Below are 19734 nucleotides of genomic sequence, written 5' to 3'. Positions count from 1 at the left end.
CCTGAGAGGGCTAGCATCACTAACGCCCCTGTACCCACCCCTATGCTAACCTGCCTGACTGAGGCTTCCTCTCTCCAGACTCCCCTAAAACAAAGGAGATCCAGAAATAGGTTCCAAAGGAAAGACCTACTCTGGAGACAGAGCACGCATACAGATATTACATTCCCAGAACGAGACTGGTCCTATTTTCCAGGATGGAGGAATACTAAACGAACACACAGAAGTCCTACAACAAAAGTAGTCCCAGTTTAACATGATGACTTTCAGAACTACTGTACTACCACAGACAGACAGAGTTTAGGGAAGCAGCAGAGCATCCCCAGTAAGAGTAAACCTCTGCCAGAGACAGCAATCTTAATCAAAGCAGAGTGACACAATAGTAGTGTACTTAATTTTTTTTTTTACAGTTTAGACCAGCATAAATTTCAAACTAGTCCATCCTGGTCTATGCTGGTCAGTGCTGGTCAGTGCTGGTTGGATACTGGTCAAGTTGGTCTGACCAGCATGGTCTAGCTGGTTATGCTGGTTGACCAGCATGGTCTAGCTGGTTAGGCTGGCCGTCTAGCTGGGCTAGTTTATGCTGGTGACCAGCTTATGCTGGTATGCTGGTGACCAAGCTGGTCAATGCTGGTCCAGCATGGTCAAGCTGGTCTGCAAAACCACACCCATCATATTTCCCAGCATGCTCTATTGAAGTTTAAAAAAATATTATATGTTCTTTGTTGTGTTTTTGCATGTACATTGATTGATTAATACATTTTATGCTACACAAAGATAAATAACATACATTTTTCTAAACTAATCCAATCTCTTAGTTGGACTTATTGCACCTGTTATTGAAATGGTTGTTCCAGTTTAGATGGTTTAGGTAGTCTCACCTATTCATCTTTCTAACCCTGGTAGTCATTCTGAATGCAGATTGTGGGTGAATAAATGTTCCACTTGTTGGATATCCCCAGTCTGGCTGGATTCCAATAGAAATAAACATCAATTTTCAAGCCAGGCTAATTTTACTTGATGCTGGCTTTGCTGGTACGCTGGTCAGCAGTGTCCAAAACACAGCGAAGGCTGGTCATCAACAAAACCAGCCCTAATCACCAGCATATACTGGTCTATGCAGTTTTTTTCCAGCAGGGAAAACTCTGTGTATCTCATTCCTTCACTATATTTCATTTTCATTCATGCTCTGTGAGCGTCCGTGTGTTTCTCCAGTTCTGTTGAACATCCCAGGGGTGCGTTGAAAGGACTGCCCACTGGTCACTCACTGGTTGAATCAACGTTGTTTCCACGTCATTTCAATTGAATAGACATTGAATTGACGTCTGTGCCCAGTGGGTGGAGCCAGCTGAAAGGGCCAGAGTTGGCCTCCACATCAAGGCCTGGGAACTGAGATGCTCCCCATCATATGGACTGGATCTCTGTGTGTGCAGTGTGCACACAGAGATAATGTATAAGTGTGTTTTTTTTATGTGTAAGCGTTCATGTGTGTATTTGTGTATTTGCTTGTTAGCGTTCATGTGTGTGAATATTTGTGTGTTTATGTGCAAGCGTACATGTGAGTTTATTTGTGTGTGTGTGTGTGTGTGTGTGTGTGTGTGTGTGCATGTGTAAACAACTATGTATTTTAGTCTGTAGTATGCGTATGTGCATGGTCTGAGTTTATTCTTAACAGTTTACAGTAGACAGTTTACAGTGTGTTTGTGTACATAGAGGTCATAGCTCAAGTTGCATCCCCCGGTCAGCAAGGTTTTAAGTATAATTTCTCTAACTTTCTCCATCTCTGGTTGCCCCTAAGTCTCTCTTTCTTTGATGTCTTGGTACAAAGCGATACAATTCATTTTTCATATCTGGTATCTGGTGTACCCATGTACAATTTCGGTCAGGGAAGTACTGGCCATCAGGTTTGAATGTTCGGCCCTAGTTCAAATCAAATCACAATTTATTCAAGTGCATTTATACAGTCGACACACACTTTACAATTAAAAAAGAAGTAAAAAAAACAGACATACAGACATTCCATTGACACAAAAAAATCATGAAGGAAAATAGACCATATGGATGTGGGGGGCAGACAGTACAGGGGCAATACATTGAGTGCAGTGCAGTAAAACAGTAAACATCAGGGACATTAGTTGTTTATCATGTTTAGTGGGAGGGAGGACAGCTCCACCCGGTGAAAGAAGCCATGGTAAACCAATCATTAGCAGCCAAGCTCCATTATCCCTTAGGGGACGTGGGAGAAGGGGACCAGTGGAAGGGCCCGCAGAACCAAGTGTCCTTGAGAGACACAGGCTCCACTGTGGGTTGCCATAAAGACTATCTGTGGATATTGTTGTTAGTGACTCATCGGCCAAACTGTGGAAATTGTAATTGGGTCATTACCACCAATTACAGGCAAGTAAGACGCATTATCTGTTTTGTTGTTATGGTTACTACATTATTATCCCCATTGTCTGTGAATCCATGAAATACTGTAAGTTGTAGAAAATTGCCCATGATGAAAGCCATTGCCAACGATACTCTAAAATGTGTAGAGGCTTGGTCATTTTCGGGGAGGGTTATTCCGTTTTAGCTATAACGTGGAGGCCCTTGATTCCACCAGCAGCACTTCCTTGCGTGTGTGAAACAGATCAGAGATTGACTTTTGGATTTGGTTTATTTAGAAGATTGATTCCTTCCTCGGGACCCAGGCCGACCTCCCCCAGTCCTCGCCTGACATCTCCATAAAGCAGAGGAGAGGAAAAAGGCATGAGTCAAAGTAACAACGCAGTCCTCCTAGTCGCCACGTTCCAGGATTTATGACCAACCAGTGGGAGAGGCCCCCCTGACTGACTCCCATCCATGGAAGTTCTGCACTCGAGCAAGTCACGCTCCCGTTCCCTGCACTGCACCTGTGTAAGCCATAGCTACACACCTAAGGCCGGCAGGTGGCTGTTTGTGATGACAGGTGTTGTACCCAGATATGCTAACGCCATTGGCTCCTATTGATGATGAATTGAAAAATTGGGTGGTTTAAAGAAATTATGCAAAAGAGGTGGCAAACAAGTCAGGCCTCTCAGGTGATTGGTTGATATACTGTAAATTGAGACATTTTGTGACTAAACTTAACAAAAAGAAGAAGAAKAAATTATATTCCAAACCAAGATAAATGACATAAAACACAATGGAAAAAGACTTTGGAGTACCTTAAATTATAACATGGGAAGAAAACCTAATTAATCGCCATCGTTCATTGAAGATGATGGGTCCTGTTGCTATTGATCATAAATTGTTATTGAAGAAACTCACTAGCTATGGCTTTACATTGCCTGTTAACCCTCGCAAGGCTGCCGGTCCAGACGGCATCCCAARCCGCGTCCTCAGAGCATGTGCAGACTAGCTGGCTGGAGTGTTTATGCACATTCAATCTCTCCCTATCCCGGTCTGTTGTCCCCACTTGCTTCAAGATGTCTACTATTGTTTATGTACCCAAGAAAGCGAAGGTAACTGAACTAAATTAACTATATCACCCCATAGCACTCACTTCTGTCATCATGAAGTTCTTTGAGAGGCTAGTTAAGGATCTTATCACCTCCACCTTACCCAACACCCTAGACCCAATACAATTAGCATACCGCCCCAACAGATCCATGGATGACGCAATCGCCATAGCAGTGCACACTGTCCCATAGCCGCGGGAAGTAGGGCTGCTGAGGGGGCTGCAGCACCTCCTGATAAAAAACAATAAAAAACATGTAGGGGGAAAAACTTTTGCCCACCAAATTAGTGCACTGGTCCTTTATTACTCCTGTACTAACGGAGCAGAGCAAAATACTAATCAGCAGAGCGAGGAGAAATGCCCCACCAATTGAAGTGGATTTATCAAGTGACATCAATAAGGGATAATCACATGGATTCACCTGGTCTGTCTATGTCATGGAAAGAGCAGGTGTTCCTAATGTTTTGTGCACTCAGTGTGCATATACAGGTACTGACATAGGTACAGTACACTGGGTGTGCAAAACATTATGCTCTTTCCATGACATAGACTGACCAGGTGAATCCAGATGAAAGCTATGATCCCGTATTGGTGTCACTTGTTAAATCCACTTCAATCAGCGTAGATGAAGGGGAGGAGACAGGTTATAAAATGAGACGTGGATTGTGTATGTGGGCAACTCAATAGTAGGAAACTGTTCCTAGTGTTTGGTATACTCAGTGTACAGTGCATTCGGAAAGTATTCAGACTCCTTCCCTTTTTCCACATTTTGTTACAGCCTTATTCTAAAATCGATTAAATATTTGTTTTCCCTCAGGAACCTACACACAATACCCCATAATGACAAAGTGGAAGAAAAACATTTTGAAATGTTTACAAATGTATTAAAAATAAAAACTGAAATGCCTTATTTGCATAAGTATTCAGACCCTTTGCTATGAGATTCGAAATTGAGCTCAGGTGCATCCTGTTTCCATTGATCATCTTTGAGATGTTAATACAACTTGATTGGAGTCCACCTGTGGTAAATTCAATTGATTGGACATGATTTGGAAAGGCACACATCTGTCTATATAAGGTCCCACAGTTGACATTGCATGTCAGAGCAAAAACCAAGTCATGAGGTCGAAGGAATTGTCCGTACAGCTCAGAGACAGGATTGTGTCGAGGCACAGATCTGGGGAAGGGTACCAAAAAATGTCTGCACCACTAAAGGTCCCCAAGAACACAGTGGCCTCCATCATTCTTAAATGGAAGAAGTTTGGAAACACCAAGAGTCTTCCTAGAGCTGGCCGCCCAGCCAAACTGAGCAATCGGGGGAGAAGGGCCTTGGTCAGGGAGGTGACCAAGAACCCGATGGTCACTCTGACAGAGCTCCAGAGTTCCTCTGTGTAGATGGGAGAACATTCCAGAAGGATAACCATCTCTGCAGCACTCCACCAATCAGGCCTTTATGGTAGAGTGGCCAGATGGAAACCACTCCTTAGTAAAAGGCACATGACAGCCCGCTTGGAGTTTGCCCAAAGGCACCTAAAGGACTCTCAGACCATGAGAAACAAGATTCTCTGGTTTGATGAAACAAGATTGAAGTCTTTGGCATGAATGCCAAGCGTCACGTCTGGAGGAAACCTGGCACCATCACTACAGTAAAGCATGGTGGTGGCAGCATCATTCCTTAGGGATGTTTTTCAGCGGCAGGGACTGGGAGACCAGTCAGAATCGAGGGAACAATGAACGTAGCAAGGTACAGAGAGATACATCCACCTCAGACCTGAGTGCTTCCAACAGGAAAATGACCCAAAGCAGACAGCCAAGGCAACGCATGAGTGGCTTCAGGACAAGTCTGTGGAAGTCCTTGAGTGGCCAAGCCAGAGCCAGGACGTGAACCCGATCGAACATCTCTGGAGAGACCTGAAAATAGCTGTGCAGAGATGCTCCTCATCCCACCTGACAGAGCTTGAAAGGATCTGCAAAGAAGAATGGGAGAAACTCCCCAAATACAGGTGTGCCAAGCTTGTAGCGTCATACCCAAGAAGACTCGAGGCTGTAATCGCTGCCAAAGGTGCTTCAACAAGGTACTGAGTAAAGGGTCTGAATACTTATGTCTGAATACTTCTTGTTTTATGTTATTGTGTGGACCCCAGGAAGAATAGCTGCTGCTTGGGGAAAAAGCTAATGGGGATCTGAATAAACCAAACCAATAGGGTTATGGAGGAGGGTGGCAGCAGGAGGATTAGGTGTTGGAGAGGGTTTGATCCTTGCCATGATTGAGAGTACTGTTTTGGTCTGCTTGGAGGAAAATGCATGACTACTCCAATATGGTTTGCATGAGTATTCTTGTTACTCCTGACCTTTTGAACTTTCCAAATGTGAGTTCAGACTCTTTCACTCTACGTCCCCTCGTCTCTTCTCCATCTTCTTTCTTCCTTCTTTCTTCCTCACTCATCACACAGGTCACTGTGACCAGCTACTGTCACTAATAAATAGACCAGCTACTGTCACTAATAAATACAGAGAGCCTTCTGCCCTTATCCTGAGGACGACTGTCACAAGATGCAGACAAAACAAATAGCTGGTCCCTACCATGACATCTCAAATGATGAAAACCTAGACGGTGTGCAAATAAATTGTCTTGGGATCTTCGCATAGTGTGATGGCTGGCTTCACTTCCACACACTCACTCACCTAACAGGAAGGCCATGCGGATCTGTAGCTAGCCACCTGTCTGTGACAGCTAGTGAGTCCTCCCCTATCTCACACTTTCCAAAAGAATGAGAGATTGAATAGAATCAGATCAAATCTGTCCAAGGGCAACCTATGGGAAASTCTGAGGTTAATTTGTCTTCCCACGGTGCAGCCATTGGCCTAATGCCATGTTTAAAGTGAATCTGAACTTGTACTCAAAACGTCCTCTCTCTCTCTTTATCTCTCTTTGTCCCTCTCGCTTTCCCCTCCACCTTTTTTCTTTTAGAATTTAGGGAAGGGGAAACGCACAGCGGATACAGTTGGTTTCCCTCAAACTGGGCAACCAGGAGATTGGCAGTGACAAAGCAAGCCATTAATGATTGCAGAGGAAATAGAGAAAGTCCAGAAATGACTTCAAAAAACAAGCTGCTGCAAGGGCTTCCAATTTGATGTTAAAATATTTACTTTTGTCCACCCGTGGGAGGTCTCGGTTTCCCGTCCTGCTCTCTCTCTGCGCACCAGCGGTAAATTAAATCCTTGTTTGTTGCATTAATCTGGAACCCCAGACACATTAGAGCAGCCTGGTAACTGTTTTCAGTCCTCATGCAAACGCAGGGGGTCACGCACCACATGTCAGATGGTGTTTATGTTTCGGGGAGACAAATCTAGTGAACTGTTCTAATGTGGGGTAATACACTGGCCTGACCATGTGGCGAGGCCATGATGATATTACCATAGCTCTGAAATTTTGTTTTAAACTCATTCATGTATATAGTACTCTATATCTTGCATAGTAACAGACATTAGGCAATACTTCTCAGCACCTCTCCGTTAGAGTTGTCTGTGTTGAGTTCAGAGCTTCACACTGGTAATGGTCCAGATGATGTGAGTCAATATGTGAAGCTCTAGGGGGGAGCTTGTGAAAAGCACTTCAGAAATGCATTCCATTATTAATAACCGATAGATGTAGTCCCCTGTCTCTCACTTATAAATCGATCTGTGGACACCTTAGATCGAAATGGCTTGTATTGCGCAATAGCCCTGGTTCCCATGGACACAGTAGTATATTTTTTTTWGCCTGGGTGACACACTGTAGGATGTGAAATCTGAAACGACTTGAAGCTGGGATGTCCCTCCTACCATTTCATTCGCTCTTTCGACTGTCCATCGACTCCTGGCTGAACCCTACTTCACGGCCACTGTCAAAACACATGCCTGCAATCATTACATCATAACGTAGCAGCTTCGTCACTAGCACATTCAGAGATCGATTTACAGCCATTAATCTAAAATAATTCATAGATTTGAAACAAAAAAACACTTTCTGTTTGTTATAGACGAACAATAATATGAGATRAAAGGCGAGTTCCTAACGAGTTCAGGAAGCCAAGCTAGAGCTCTGTGTGACATTCACAGTGACGGAAGCAGATGTTTTGATCGAGAAAGGCCTTTACAAAATATGCACATTTTCTAATTTTCTCTAAATACGGTATATTTTACAGTTATAAGGAAGGTGAAATCTTAATTAGTTGTTTTATAATTTGATTATACTGCATTTCATGCATTATTCTTACAGTTTTTGTTTTATAGGAAATATAAAAATATTTTTAATGTTCATATTTGTATCATATTTGTACTGTGTACTTGAGCTTGCAGCATCTGATTTGGAATTACACACAACATGAAAAAGGTAAAAAAAAGCCATGAGTGGAGTATGTGTCTGTAGTGTCCTAATATATTAATTAATTAGGCTACATAAATCCACTTTCACCATAAATGTTTCTTTCTTTTTCTTGGCATAAAACCGCCCTGTTACTTACTGCCCTCTTGTGTGAGGATTGGTTAACACACAATCATTCTGCTGTCAGGGTGGTCGAAATAAAACTACTGGTATAATGTATTTGTATTTCAAGATTAATGAGAAAAGTTGGTACAAAATGCAGGAAATGTTTCACATACAGTTGTTTGTGTACCTTGACACTGTGTAAATATCTCAAGAATATGCACACCTGTCAATCAGGGTTGGATAGGTTACATTCTTCTATAAATGTAATCCATTAGTTACTACTTACCTTTCCAAAATTGTAATTAGTAACGTAACTTCTGGATTACCCAAACTCAGTAACATTATCTGATTCCATTAGTTACTACTTACCTTTCCAGAATTGTAATCAGTAACATAACTTTTGGATTACCCAAACTCAGTAGCATGATCTGATYACTTCTAGTTACTTTTGGATTACTTTCCCCTGAAGAGGCATGAGAAGACGACAAAAAAGATGCATCAAACGCATTTGTTGTGTCATCATAGCGCGGTTGTGGGTCAGACTTGCTCAGGTGGAACAAACTTAAACTTGCATTTTTGTTTTATGCCGAGTTGAATGTCAATGAGAGACAGAAAGGAGTCATAATGTATTTTTTCTGCTTTATGAAGAACCCTACACTTCCCACTGTGCACACCACGTCATTTCAGTGTGGATAACTGGGTACCATTTGGTTGAGACATTGATCAATGACAGYACAACCTATGTTCACCCACTCAAAAAAACAGCTGAAAGTTTGTTGAATTTCCAATGTGCTATCACTATGCTTTCAACCATCTAAAAGCACAACAGAATTCCAATGGTAAAACCAATGTCTGATTTTTGGTTAATGCCTGTCAATATGTTAGGCAGATTATTGTATCAATTGTCAAGATTTCCACAAACCTGTTACAACCTATGCATGGCATGCTATCATGAACATACACTCTTTATATGATTTACAAATCAAATCAAATCAAATCAAATTTTATTAGTCACATACACATGGTTAGCAGATGTTAATGCGAGTGTAGCGAAATGCTTGTGCTTCTAGTTCCGACAATGCAGTAATAACCAACAGTAATCTAACCTAACAATTCCACACTACTACCTTACACACACACACAAGTGTAAAGGGATAAAGAATATGTACATAAAGATATATGAATGAGTGGTGGTACAGAACGGCATGGCAGACTGCCAGTAGATGGTATAGAGTACGGTATATACGTATGAGATGAGTACTGTAGGGTATGTAAACATAAAGTGGCATAGTTTAAAGTGGCTAGTGGTACATGTATTGCATAAAGATGGCAAGATGCAGTAGATGATATAGAGTACAGTATATACATATGAGATGGGTAATGTAGGGTATGTAAACATTGTATTAAGTGGCATTGCTTAAAGTGGCTAGTGGAACATTTTTACATAATTTCCATCAATTCCCATTTTTAAAGTGGCTGGAGTGGAGTCAGTATGTTGGCAGCGGCCGCTAAATGTTAGTGGTGGCTGTTTAACAGTCTGATGGCCTTGAGATAGAAGCGTTTTTTTCAGTCTCCTCGGCCTGCTTTGATGCCCTGTACTGACCTCGCCTTCTGGATGATAGCGGGGTGAACAGGCAGTGGCTTGGGTGGTTGTTGTCCTTGATGATCTTTATGGCCTTCCTGTGACATCGGGTGGTGTAGGTGTCCTGGAGGGCAGGTAGTTTGCCCCTGGTGATGCGTTCTGCAGACCTCACTACCCTCTGGAGAGCCTTACGGTTGTGGGCGGAGCAGTTGCCGTACCAGGCGGTGATACAGCCCGACAGGATGCTCTCGATTGTGCATCTGTAGAAGTTTGTGAGTGCTTTTGGTGACAAGCCGAATTTCTTCAGCCTCCTGAGGTTGAAGAGGCGCTGCTGCGCCTTCTTCCACACGCTGTCTGTGTGGGTGGACCAATTCAGTTTGTCCGTGATGTGTACACCGAGGAACTTAAAACTTCCACCTTCTCCACTACTGACCCGTCGATGTGGATAGGGGGGTGCTCCCTCTGCTGTTCTCCTGAAGTCCACAATCATCTCCTTTTTTTGTTGACGTTGAGTATGAGGTTATTTTCCTGACACACACTCCGAGGGCCCTCACCTCTCCTCCCTGTAGGCCGTCTCGTCGTTGTTGGTGATCAAGCCTACCACTGTAGTGTCATCCGCAAACTTGATGATTGAGTTGGAGCGCTGCATGGCCACGCAGTCGTGGGTGAACAGGGAGTACAGGAGAGGGCTCAGAACGCACCCTTGTGGGGCCCCAGTGTTGAGGATCAGCGGGGTGGAGATGTTGTTACCTACCCTCACCACCTGGGGGCGGCCCGTCAGAAGTCCAGGACCCAGTTGCACAGGGCGGGGTCGAGACCCAGGGTCTCGAGCTTGATGACGAGTTTGGAGGGTACTATGGTGTTAAATGCTGAGCTGTAATCGATGAACAGCTTCTCACATGGGTATTCCTCTTGTCCAGATGGGTTAGGGCAGTGTGCAGTGTGGTTGCGATTGCGTCGTCTGTGGACCTATTGGGTCGGTAAGCAAATTGGAGTGGGTCTAGGGTGTCCGGTAGGGTGGAGGTGATATGGTCCTTGACTAGTCTCTCAAAGCACTTCATGATGACGGAGTGAGTGCTACGGGGCGGTAGTCGTTTAGCTCAGTTACCTTAGCTTTCTTGGAACAGGAACAATGGTGGCCCTCTTGAAGCATGTGGGAACAGCAGACTGGGATAAGGATTGATTGAATAGTCCGTAAACACACCAGCCAGCTGGTCTGCGCATGCTCTGAGGACGCGGCTGGGAATGCCGTCTGGGCCTGCAGCCTTGCGAGGGTTAACACGTTTAAATGTTTACTCACCTCGGCTGCAGTGAAGGAGAGCCGCAGGTTTTGGTAGGGGGCCGTGTCAGTGGCACTGTATTGTCCTCAAAGCGGGCAAAAAAGTTGTTTAGCCTGTCTGGGAGCAAGACATCCTGGTCCTCGACGGGGCTGGTTTTCTTTTGTAATCCGTGATTGACTGTAGACCCTGCACATACCTCTTGTGTCTGAGCTGTTGAATTTCGACTCGATTTTGTCTCTGTACTGAGACTTAGCCTGTTTGATTGCCTTGCGGAGAGAATAGCTACACTGTTTGTATTCGGTCATGCTTCCGGTCACCTTGCCCTGGTTAAAAGCAGTGGTTCGCGCGCTTTCAGTTTCACGCGAATGCTGCCGTCAATCCACGGTTTCTGGTTTGGGAATGTTTTTATCGTTGCTGTGGGTACGACATCGTCAATGCACTTCCTAATGAACTCGCTCACCGAATCAGCATTTTCGTCAATATTGTTGTTGGACGCGATGCGGAACATATTCCATCCGCGTGATCGAAGCAGTCTTGAAGCGTGGATTCAGATTGGTCGGACCAGCGTTGAACAGACCTGAGCGCGGGAGCTTGTTGTTTGAGTTTCTGTTTGTAGCTGGAATCAACAAAATGGAGTCGTGGTCAGCTTTTCCGAAAGGGGGGCGGGGGAGGGCCTTATAAGCGTCGCGGAAATTAGTATAACAATGGTCTAGTGTTTTTCCAGCCCTGGTAGCACAATCGATATGCTGATAGAATTTAGGGAGTTTTGTTTTTAGATTAGCCTTGTTAAAATCCCCAGCTACGATGAATGCAGCCTCAGGGTGTGTGGTTTCCAGTTTACAAAGAGTCGATAAAGTTCGTTCAGGGCCATCGATGTGTCTGCTTGGGGGGAATGTATACGGCTGTGATTATGATTGACGAGAATTCCCTTGGTAGATAATGCGGTCGACATTTGATTGTGAGGAGTTCTAGATCAGGTGAACAGAACGACTTGAGTTCTTGTGTGTTGTTATGATGATCACACCACTTCTCGTTAATCATAGGCATACCCCCCCCGCCCTCTTCTTACCGGAAAGATGTTTGTTTCTGTCGGCGCGATGCATGAAGAAACCAGCTGGCTGCACCGACTCCGTTAGCGTCCCTTGAGTTAGCCATGTTTCCGTGAAGCAGAGCACGTTGCAATCCCTGATGTCTCTCTGGAATGCTACCCGTGCTCGGATTTCATCAACCTATTGTCAAGAGACTGGACATTGGCGAGTAGTATGCTAGGGAGTGGAGCGCGATGTGCCCGTCTCCGAAGCCTGACCACGAGACCGCCACGTTTTCCCCTTTTTCGGCGTCGCACAGGGTCGCCGGCTGGGATCAGATCCATTGTATTGTGTGGAAGGCAAAACACTGGATCCGTTTCGGGAAGTCATATTCCTGGTAGGAACGATGATGAGTTGACGTTAATCGTATATTCAGTAGTTCCTCCCGACTGTATGTAATGAAACCTAAGATTACCGGGTACCGATGTAAGAAATAACACGTAAAAAAACAAAATACTGCATATTTTCCAAGGACCACGAAGCGAGGCGGCCATCTCTTTTCGGCGCCGGAAGATGTCCATGTACATGCTGTGAGAACACATTTTTAGTTACAGTAACCTCAATGTGACCTGGATGTGTTACTCATTTAAGGTTAGACGTTACATTAGTTTGTTTAAAGGTACAAATTCAACCTATTTTTATACCAAAAACAATTTAGTCCAATCAACGTAGCTAAATATGATGTGGCTTTGTGTGTGTGTGGTGTTGTGGTGTGTGTGTGTGTGTGTGTGTGTGTGTGTGTGTGTGTGGTGTGTGGTGTGGTGTTGTGTGTGTGTGTGGTGTGTGTGTGTGGTGTGTGTGTGTGTGTGTGTGTGTGTGTGTGTGTGTGTGTGTGTGTGTGTGTGTGTGTGTGTGTGTGTGTGTGTGTGTGTGTGTGTGTGTGTGTGTGTGTGTGTGTGTGTGTGTGTGTGCGTGCGTGCGTGCGTGCGTTCATGCGTAGAAAAAACATGCTAACTCACCCTACTTGTAGAGAAATGGGAAAGCCATCCTAATTCATGTTGACGAAACGGTCATAGGGTACATGCTTTTATTTTTGTTGTTGTCCTAGGCTACCTGGCTAAAATGCTTGCTCGCTAGCCTAACTTCCTTTCATGGACAAAGTTAACTAGTTAACATTAGCCTTCTACATCTAGCTACGTATCTAGCTTCCATCCTCTCAGGCCAGGGGCACAACAATGTATGAATTTATGGATAGATCCGAAAGAGTCTGCAAAGCTKTCATCAAGGCAAAGGGTGGCTACTTTGAAGAATCTAAAATCTGAAATATATTTTGATTTGTTTAACACTTTTTTGGTTACTACATGATTCCATATGTGTTATCTACAATGTAGAAAATAGTAAAAAATAAAGAAAATCCCCTGAATGAGTAGGTGTTTCCAAACTTTTGACTGGTATTGTATATGTTTTCTTTTTTCTTGGTACATTTTTTGTGGAGGCTTTGCTTCCCCTGGCACCTATGAATACACGCCAATGCTGACCCGGGAACTGAGCGGGTCCTGGTCCAAAAATGTAACTTTTCCATCAGGGTTGGGTCCTGTTTGATTGTCATTGGGTGTAGGGTCTATGTAACTACAGCTGATAGACCTGATTGTCGTCGGGTCCATTCGGAGTTTGGGTCTGATTGTTCTACGGTCCGTTTGACTCTGGGGCCATCTTTTTTTATGATAGGTCCTTTTGAGTCCGGGTCTGATTGTCCTTGGGTCCGTTCGGGTCCAGGTCCAACTTTTAAGACCTGATAAGACCTCCACAATGGGTTGCTTAGGTTACATGCTTAGGTTCCGTGATTGCCATGGCACCGTGAGGTTGTGTAGGCAGAGAGCTCTGCAAAATATTTTACACATTTTCATTATTTGTTTATATTATGTATGTTTTTAATACAAAACATTTGAGGGTTGAACTGAAATATCTGGTGGTAACTAATGAAGTTTAAGGCATGTTTATTTGCTAGCTAGCAGGCTAATGGTATTTGAATGATACATCACTGCACCAGCTTTTTGTTCCACCTGTCCCGGCTCCTGCAGGATGTGGACTGCAGTGTGAGAGAATGGCAGAGGCTCGACTTATTGGAGACTGTTCCAGACTACTTTCAAGGTGTGGTGGTCTTTTCTGGCACTTTTACAGTCGCCGAAGCATCACCCAGCCTACCTGGTAATCCAGCCTACCTACAGTATGGAGGACGAGGAAACTGCATGCCTGATGAAGAGTGCCAGGCCTGTCTACCATGCTAACAATTCTAGGGAGAGAGAACGTTTTTGTAATGTTACCCATAATGTTTCCCAGATGTTTGAATGTCTAGTTTTTTGTTTGTTAAGGGGACATTCTATATATGTTTGTAAAAACCTCCCAAAAACCTTTTTAGCATGTTTTGGTGTTAGAGTTAACATTCCCTAAATGTCAAAAATAACTTAAAATAAAATAATGTTCTCAGAATATCCAAGACAGGTTTCACTGGAAAGTTGAAAGAACATTCCTGTGTCCAGTTTTCTGAGGGTTTGGTATTTTGCTATTTTATTAAGATCCCCCTTAGCTGTTGCGAAAGCAGCAGCTACTTTTCCTGGGGTCCACACACAACATGAAACATGACATATTACAGAACATTAATAGACAAGAACAGCTCAAGGATAGAACTACAAACATGTAAAAATGGCACACAGCCTACATATCAATATATACTGTACACACAAAATATCTAGGTCAAACTGGAGAGAGATGTTGTGCCGCGAGGTGTTGCTTTATCTGTTTTTTGAAACCAGGTGTGCTGTTCATTTGAGCAATATGAGATGAAAGGGAGTTCCATGCAATATTGGCTCTATATATTACTGTACACTTTCTTGAATTTGTTCTAGATTTGGGGACTGTGAAAAGACCCCTGGTGGCATGTCTGGTAGGGTAAGTGTCTGAGTCAGAGCTGTTTGTAAGTTGACTATGAAAAGACCCCTGGTGGCATGTCTGGTAGGGTAAGTGTCTGAGTCAGAGCTGTTTGTAAGTTGACTATGCAAACTATTTGGAATTTTCAACACATTAATGTTTCTCATTAAAAGAAGTGATGCAGTCAGTGTCTCCTCAACTCTTAGCCAAGACAGACTGGCATGCATACGTTTTTGGTGTGTATGGAACATTTTTGGGATCTTTTATTTCAGCTCATGAAACATGAGACCAACACTTTTTTTTGTTCAGTGTGTATTTATATTCCCTAACTCTGACATTGCTCATTCTGATATTTCTTAATTTATTTAATAACATTTTGGGGATTTATGTGTATTGTTTTATATTGTTAGGTATTACTGCACTGTTGGAGCTAGAAACATAAGCATTTCGCTGCACCTCAAAATAGGTTACATGACAAAAAGTATGTGGACACCTGCTTGTCGAACATCTCATTCCAAAATAATGGTCATTAATATGGAGTTGGTCCCCCCTTCGCTGCTATAACAGCCTCCACTCTTCTGGGAAGGCTTTCCGTTAGATGTTGGGACATGGCTGCGAGGACTTGCTTCCATTCAGCCACAAGAGCATTATTGAGGTCAGGCACTGATGTTGGGCGATTAGGCCTGGCTCATAGTCGGCGTTCCAATTCATCCCAAATATGTTAGATGGGATTGAGGTCAGGGCTCTGTGCATGCCAGTCAAGTTCTTCCACACCGATCTCAACAAAACATTTCTGTATGGACCTCAATTTGTGCACGGGTGCATTGTCATGCTGAAACAGGAAAGGGCCCTCCCCAAACTGTTCCCACAAAGATGAAAACACAGAATCGTCTAAACTGTCATTGTCTGCTGTAGCATTAAGATTTCCCTTTACTGGAACTAAGGGGCCTATCCCGAACCATGAAAAACATCGCCAGACCATTATTCCTCCTCCACCAAACTTTACAGTTGGCACTATGCATTGGGGCAGGTAGTGTTTTCCTGGCATCTGCCAAACCAAGACCGAGCACGCCCCCATTCTCAGCTTCAAGGTCCTTGGTGTCAACATCACCAATAAACTATCATGGTCCAAACACACCAAGACAGTCATGAAGAGGGCACGACAACGCCTATTCCCCCTCAGGAGACTTAAAATATTTGGCATGCTCGGCCTCCAACCGCAAGGCACGACCGCTTAGTATAGGACCTCTATACTAAGCGGTGTCAGAGGAAGGCCCAACAAATTGCCAAGGACTCCAGCCACCCTAGTCATAGACTGTTCTCTCTGCTACTGCACGGCAAGCGGTACCGGAGCGCCAAGTCTAGGTCAAAAGGCTTCTTAACAGCTTCTACCCCTCAAGCCATAAGACTCTTGAACAGTTACTCAAATGGCTACCCGGACTATTTGCATTGTCCCCACCCCACCCCCCATTTGTACACTGCTGCTACTCTCTGTTTATTATCCCTGCATAGTCACTTTACCTCTACCTACATGTACATATTACCTCAATTACCTCGACTAACTGGTGCTCCCGTACATTGACTCTGTACCGGAACCCCCTGTATATAGCCTCGCTACTGTTATTTTATTGTTGCTCCTTAATTATTTGTTAGATTTCTATTTATCTTTTTTTCTTAGAACTGCATTGTTGGTTAAGGGCTTGTAAGTCAGCATTTCACTGTAAGGTCTACACCTGTTGTATTCGGCACATGTGACAAATAACATTTGGTTTGATTTGATTTGGTGAATCGTGATTCATCAGTACAGAGAATGCGTTTCCACTGCTCGGGAGTCCAATGGCGGCGAGCTTTACACCACTCCAGCCAACGCTTGGCATTGCGCATGGTGATCTTAGGATTGTGTGCGGCTGCTCAACCATGGAAACCTATTTCATGAAGCTCCCGACGAACAGTTCTTGTGCTGGAGTTGTTTCAAATTTGGTATTTTTTCAATCATTTGTCTTTTGACCAATCAGATTAGCTCTGAAAAAGCTCTGATATGAAACGATCTTATGTGATTGGTCAAAAGACCAATTAGTAGAACAATTGCAGAACTGGGCTGCCTGTGTAAACGCAGACGTGTGGATTTTAAGAAGACATTGTAGAGATGCTCAGCTATATAAAATGATCAAGTACTGATAATGTATGAGGTAGTGGAAATGTGGTCATAATTCATGCTCAAGGGGTAATCCTACAGATTCCCATCTTTCAATGAGAAACAGATTTTAATTTGATCAGTTTGGGGTGTTGTACCTGTTGCCATACACCGACATTAACATATATTGCTTAGAATGCCTGAGTAGTGTGAGTACCCTAGCAGGTATCAAACCCAGGCCACTAGCACCAATAACAGATGCCCTAACCACTGTCCCAATAAGGGATATCCCTAGGAAATGTTGCTTATCAGGCCAGCATAGTAAGGTCCTGAAGCAAACACTAACCCCTTCTCCCTAGGCACTTGTGTAGATCTGAAACAACTGGATAGGTGTAAGCAACATGGTGAATGCACATTGAAGTAAATCTCAGCTGTTAAAAGTACTCAATAATTTTTTTTTATTGATCATGGTGATTCAGGATTAACATTAAAACAGGGTAAAAGGCCCCACCAACATTAGACCACTATGCAGAAAGCCCTAAAATTGTTATAATAAGTCAATCAAATCAATGATGAGAGAATAGTCAGATGAACTGCTAAATGATGCAGACATGGTGGCGTAGCAGTAAGATCAGAATGCTGTGAACCTAAGAAGTTGTGAGTTCAAATCCCAGGTGAAGACATACTGAATAAATGAACATTTCCAGTCATTTAGCAGGCGCTCTTATCCAGAGTAATTTAGGTTTAAGAGCCTCGCTCAAGGGCATATTGACAGAATTTTCACCTACATCAGGGATTTGAAACAACAATCTTTCGGGCACTGGCCCAACACTCTTAACCACTGGGCTACCTGCCACCCACAATGCAATCATGTATGTCAAATATGTCAATTGAAAACACTGTATGTTAAAAGCGCTGCGCGTGTCCCTAACCTTGGCAACAGACTGAGCACTATGAATGGATCAGTGGTTCACTAATCAGGGCCTTGATGGGCTCTGCAACAGTAAGAAGGTGTGATGTGTAATGAAAACAATTTTTGGGGGGGAGAATGTTTCTTTGGGACCATCAGGTGACGTGTTCTGAGAACATTGGCAACCATGTTCCGCGTATGTTTGGTGGGACGTTGATGGAATATTCTCCTAACCCTCAGAAAATTGGACACAGGAATGTTCTTGCAACTTTCCAATGAAACGTGTCAAGAACATTAACGTTGGCTATTCTGAGAACATGATAACCCCGTCCTGGGTAAATTCTGTTTGACATTTAGGGAATGTTATCCTTACTCTAATGCCAAAACATGCTAAATAGGTTCTCAGGATGTTTTTGCTAACATACATAGAATGTTCCCCTAACTAACGGAAAACTGGACACTCAAACATGTGGGGAACATTACGGKTAACATTACAAAAACGTTCTCTTTCCCTAGAATTGTTAGCTGGGTTTACAGTGGCTACAAATATCAACATGCTGATATTTAGGCTATTTATTTTTGCCTCCACTTAAGATGTGTTAGAATCGGTTTCAGATGCTAATGAATATCCATGAAGAACAAGTTATTGATCATGTATTATTCAGCTCTACTGATCGTACAATATCATTTTATGAAGTTAATTCATTTAGGTACCATTGAAACTGTTCAATTCCAGTAGGTGGAGATGTTTTTGTCTCACCATTATATACACAGAGTATACCAAACATTAGGAATACCTAGAAGGTGTAGAAAGYGTTCCACAGGGATGCTGGTCCATGTTGACTCCAATGTTTCCCACAGTTGTGTCAAGTTGACTGGATGTCGTATGGGGGTGAACCATTCTTGATACACACGGGAAACTGTTGAGCGTGAAAAACTCAGAAGTTTTGCAGTTCTTGACACAATCCGGTGTGCCTGGTACCTACTACCATACACCCTTCAAAGGCACTTACATTTTTTGTCTTGCCCATGCACCCTCTGAATGGCACACATACACAATCCATGTCTCAATTGTCTCAAGGCTTAAAAATCCTTCTTTAACCTTCATCTACACTGATTGAAGTGGATTTAACAAGTGACATCAATAAGGGATCATAGCCTTCACCTGGATTCACCTGGTCAGTCTATGTCATGGAAAGAGCAGGTGTCCTTAACGTTTTGTATAATCAGTGTATATTTTTTTTAAACAAAGACCATACAGAAATGAAAAATTATGTTTCATTCAGTATTCTGATTAAGTGCATAAAGAACTGTTCACACAAATAACACCTGGAAGGCAGTTTGCCATTAGTTGTTCTTTTTTWAATTTCTGTCATTTCATTGTGTTCACATAACACTGTATGTCATAAGGACACTGTAAGTGTGATCCAACAATCTAATCAATTAATTATTGTGAGGCTGTCCCAGAAAATTAGGAATTAGACTAGTAATGTAATAGTATCTCTATGGTCTGTCCCTTTTTAGGGGGAGATAAACAATTGACCCATTGATCTTCCCATCCCGGTGTTCTACTGGTAGGCCTATTCAGAGTTCACCAACACTACCATCTGAGTCTGTATGCAATGAGTTGAATTGGGATTTGTAGGTGGTGGAACTGAAAACAAAAAAGTTTTTCTCAAATCAAATGAATCAAATTTATTTCAATCAAATGTATTTATAAAGCCCTTTTTACATCAGCCGATGTCACAAATACAGAAACCCAGCCTAAAACCCCAAACAGCAAGCAATGCAGATGTAGAAGCATGGTGGCTAGGAAAAACTCCCTAGAAAGGCAGGGAACCTAGGAAGAAACCTGGAGAGGAACCAGGCTCTGAGGGGTGACCAGTCCTCTTCTGGCTGTGTCAGGTGGAGATCAGTTCAATT

The 19734-nt window shown here is 43.2% G+C and overlaps 1 protein-coding gene across 1 annotated transcript in view; it reads right to left on the bottom strand.

Moving 5' to 3' along the window:
* Window positions 1-19734, bottom strand: part of LOC111949708 (uncharacterized) — a 387379-nt gene that overhangs the window by 199032 nt on the left and 168613 nt on the right. The window lies entirely within an intron of this gene.

The sequence above is a fragment of the Salvelinus sp. IW2-2015 genome, linkage group LG22, assembly GCF_002910315.2.
Source record: "Salvelinus sp. IW2-2015 linkage group LG22, ASM291031v2, whole genome shotgun sequence".
Taxonomy (NCBI): Eukaryota; Metazoa; Chordata; class Actinopteri; order Salmoniformes; family Salmonidae; genus Salvelinus; species Salvelinus sp. IW2-2015.
The sequence above is the reverse complement of the archived record's forward strand: the minus strand, read 5'-3'. Positions and strand labels throughout refer to the sequence as shown.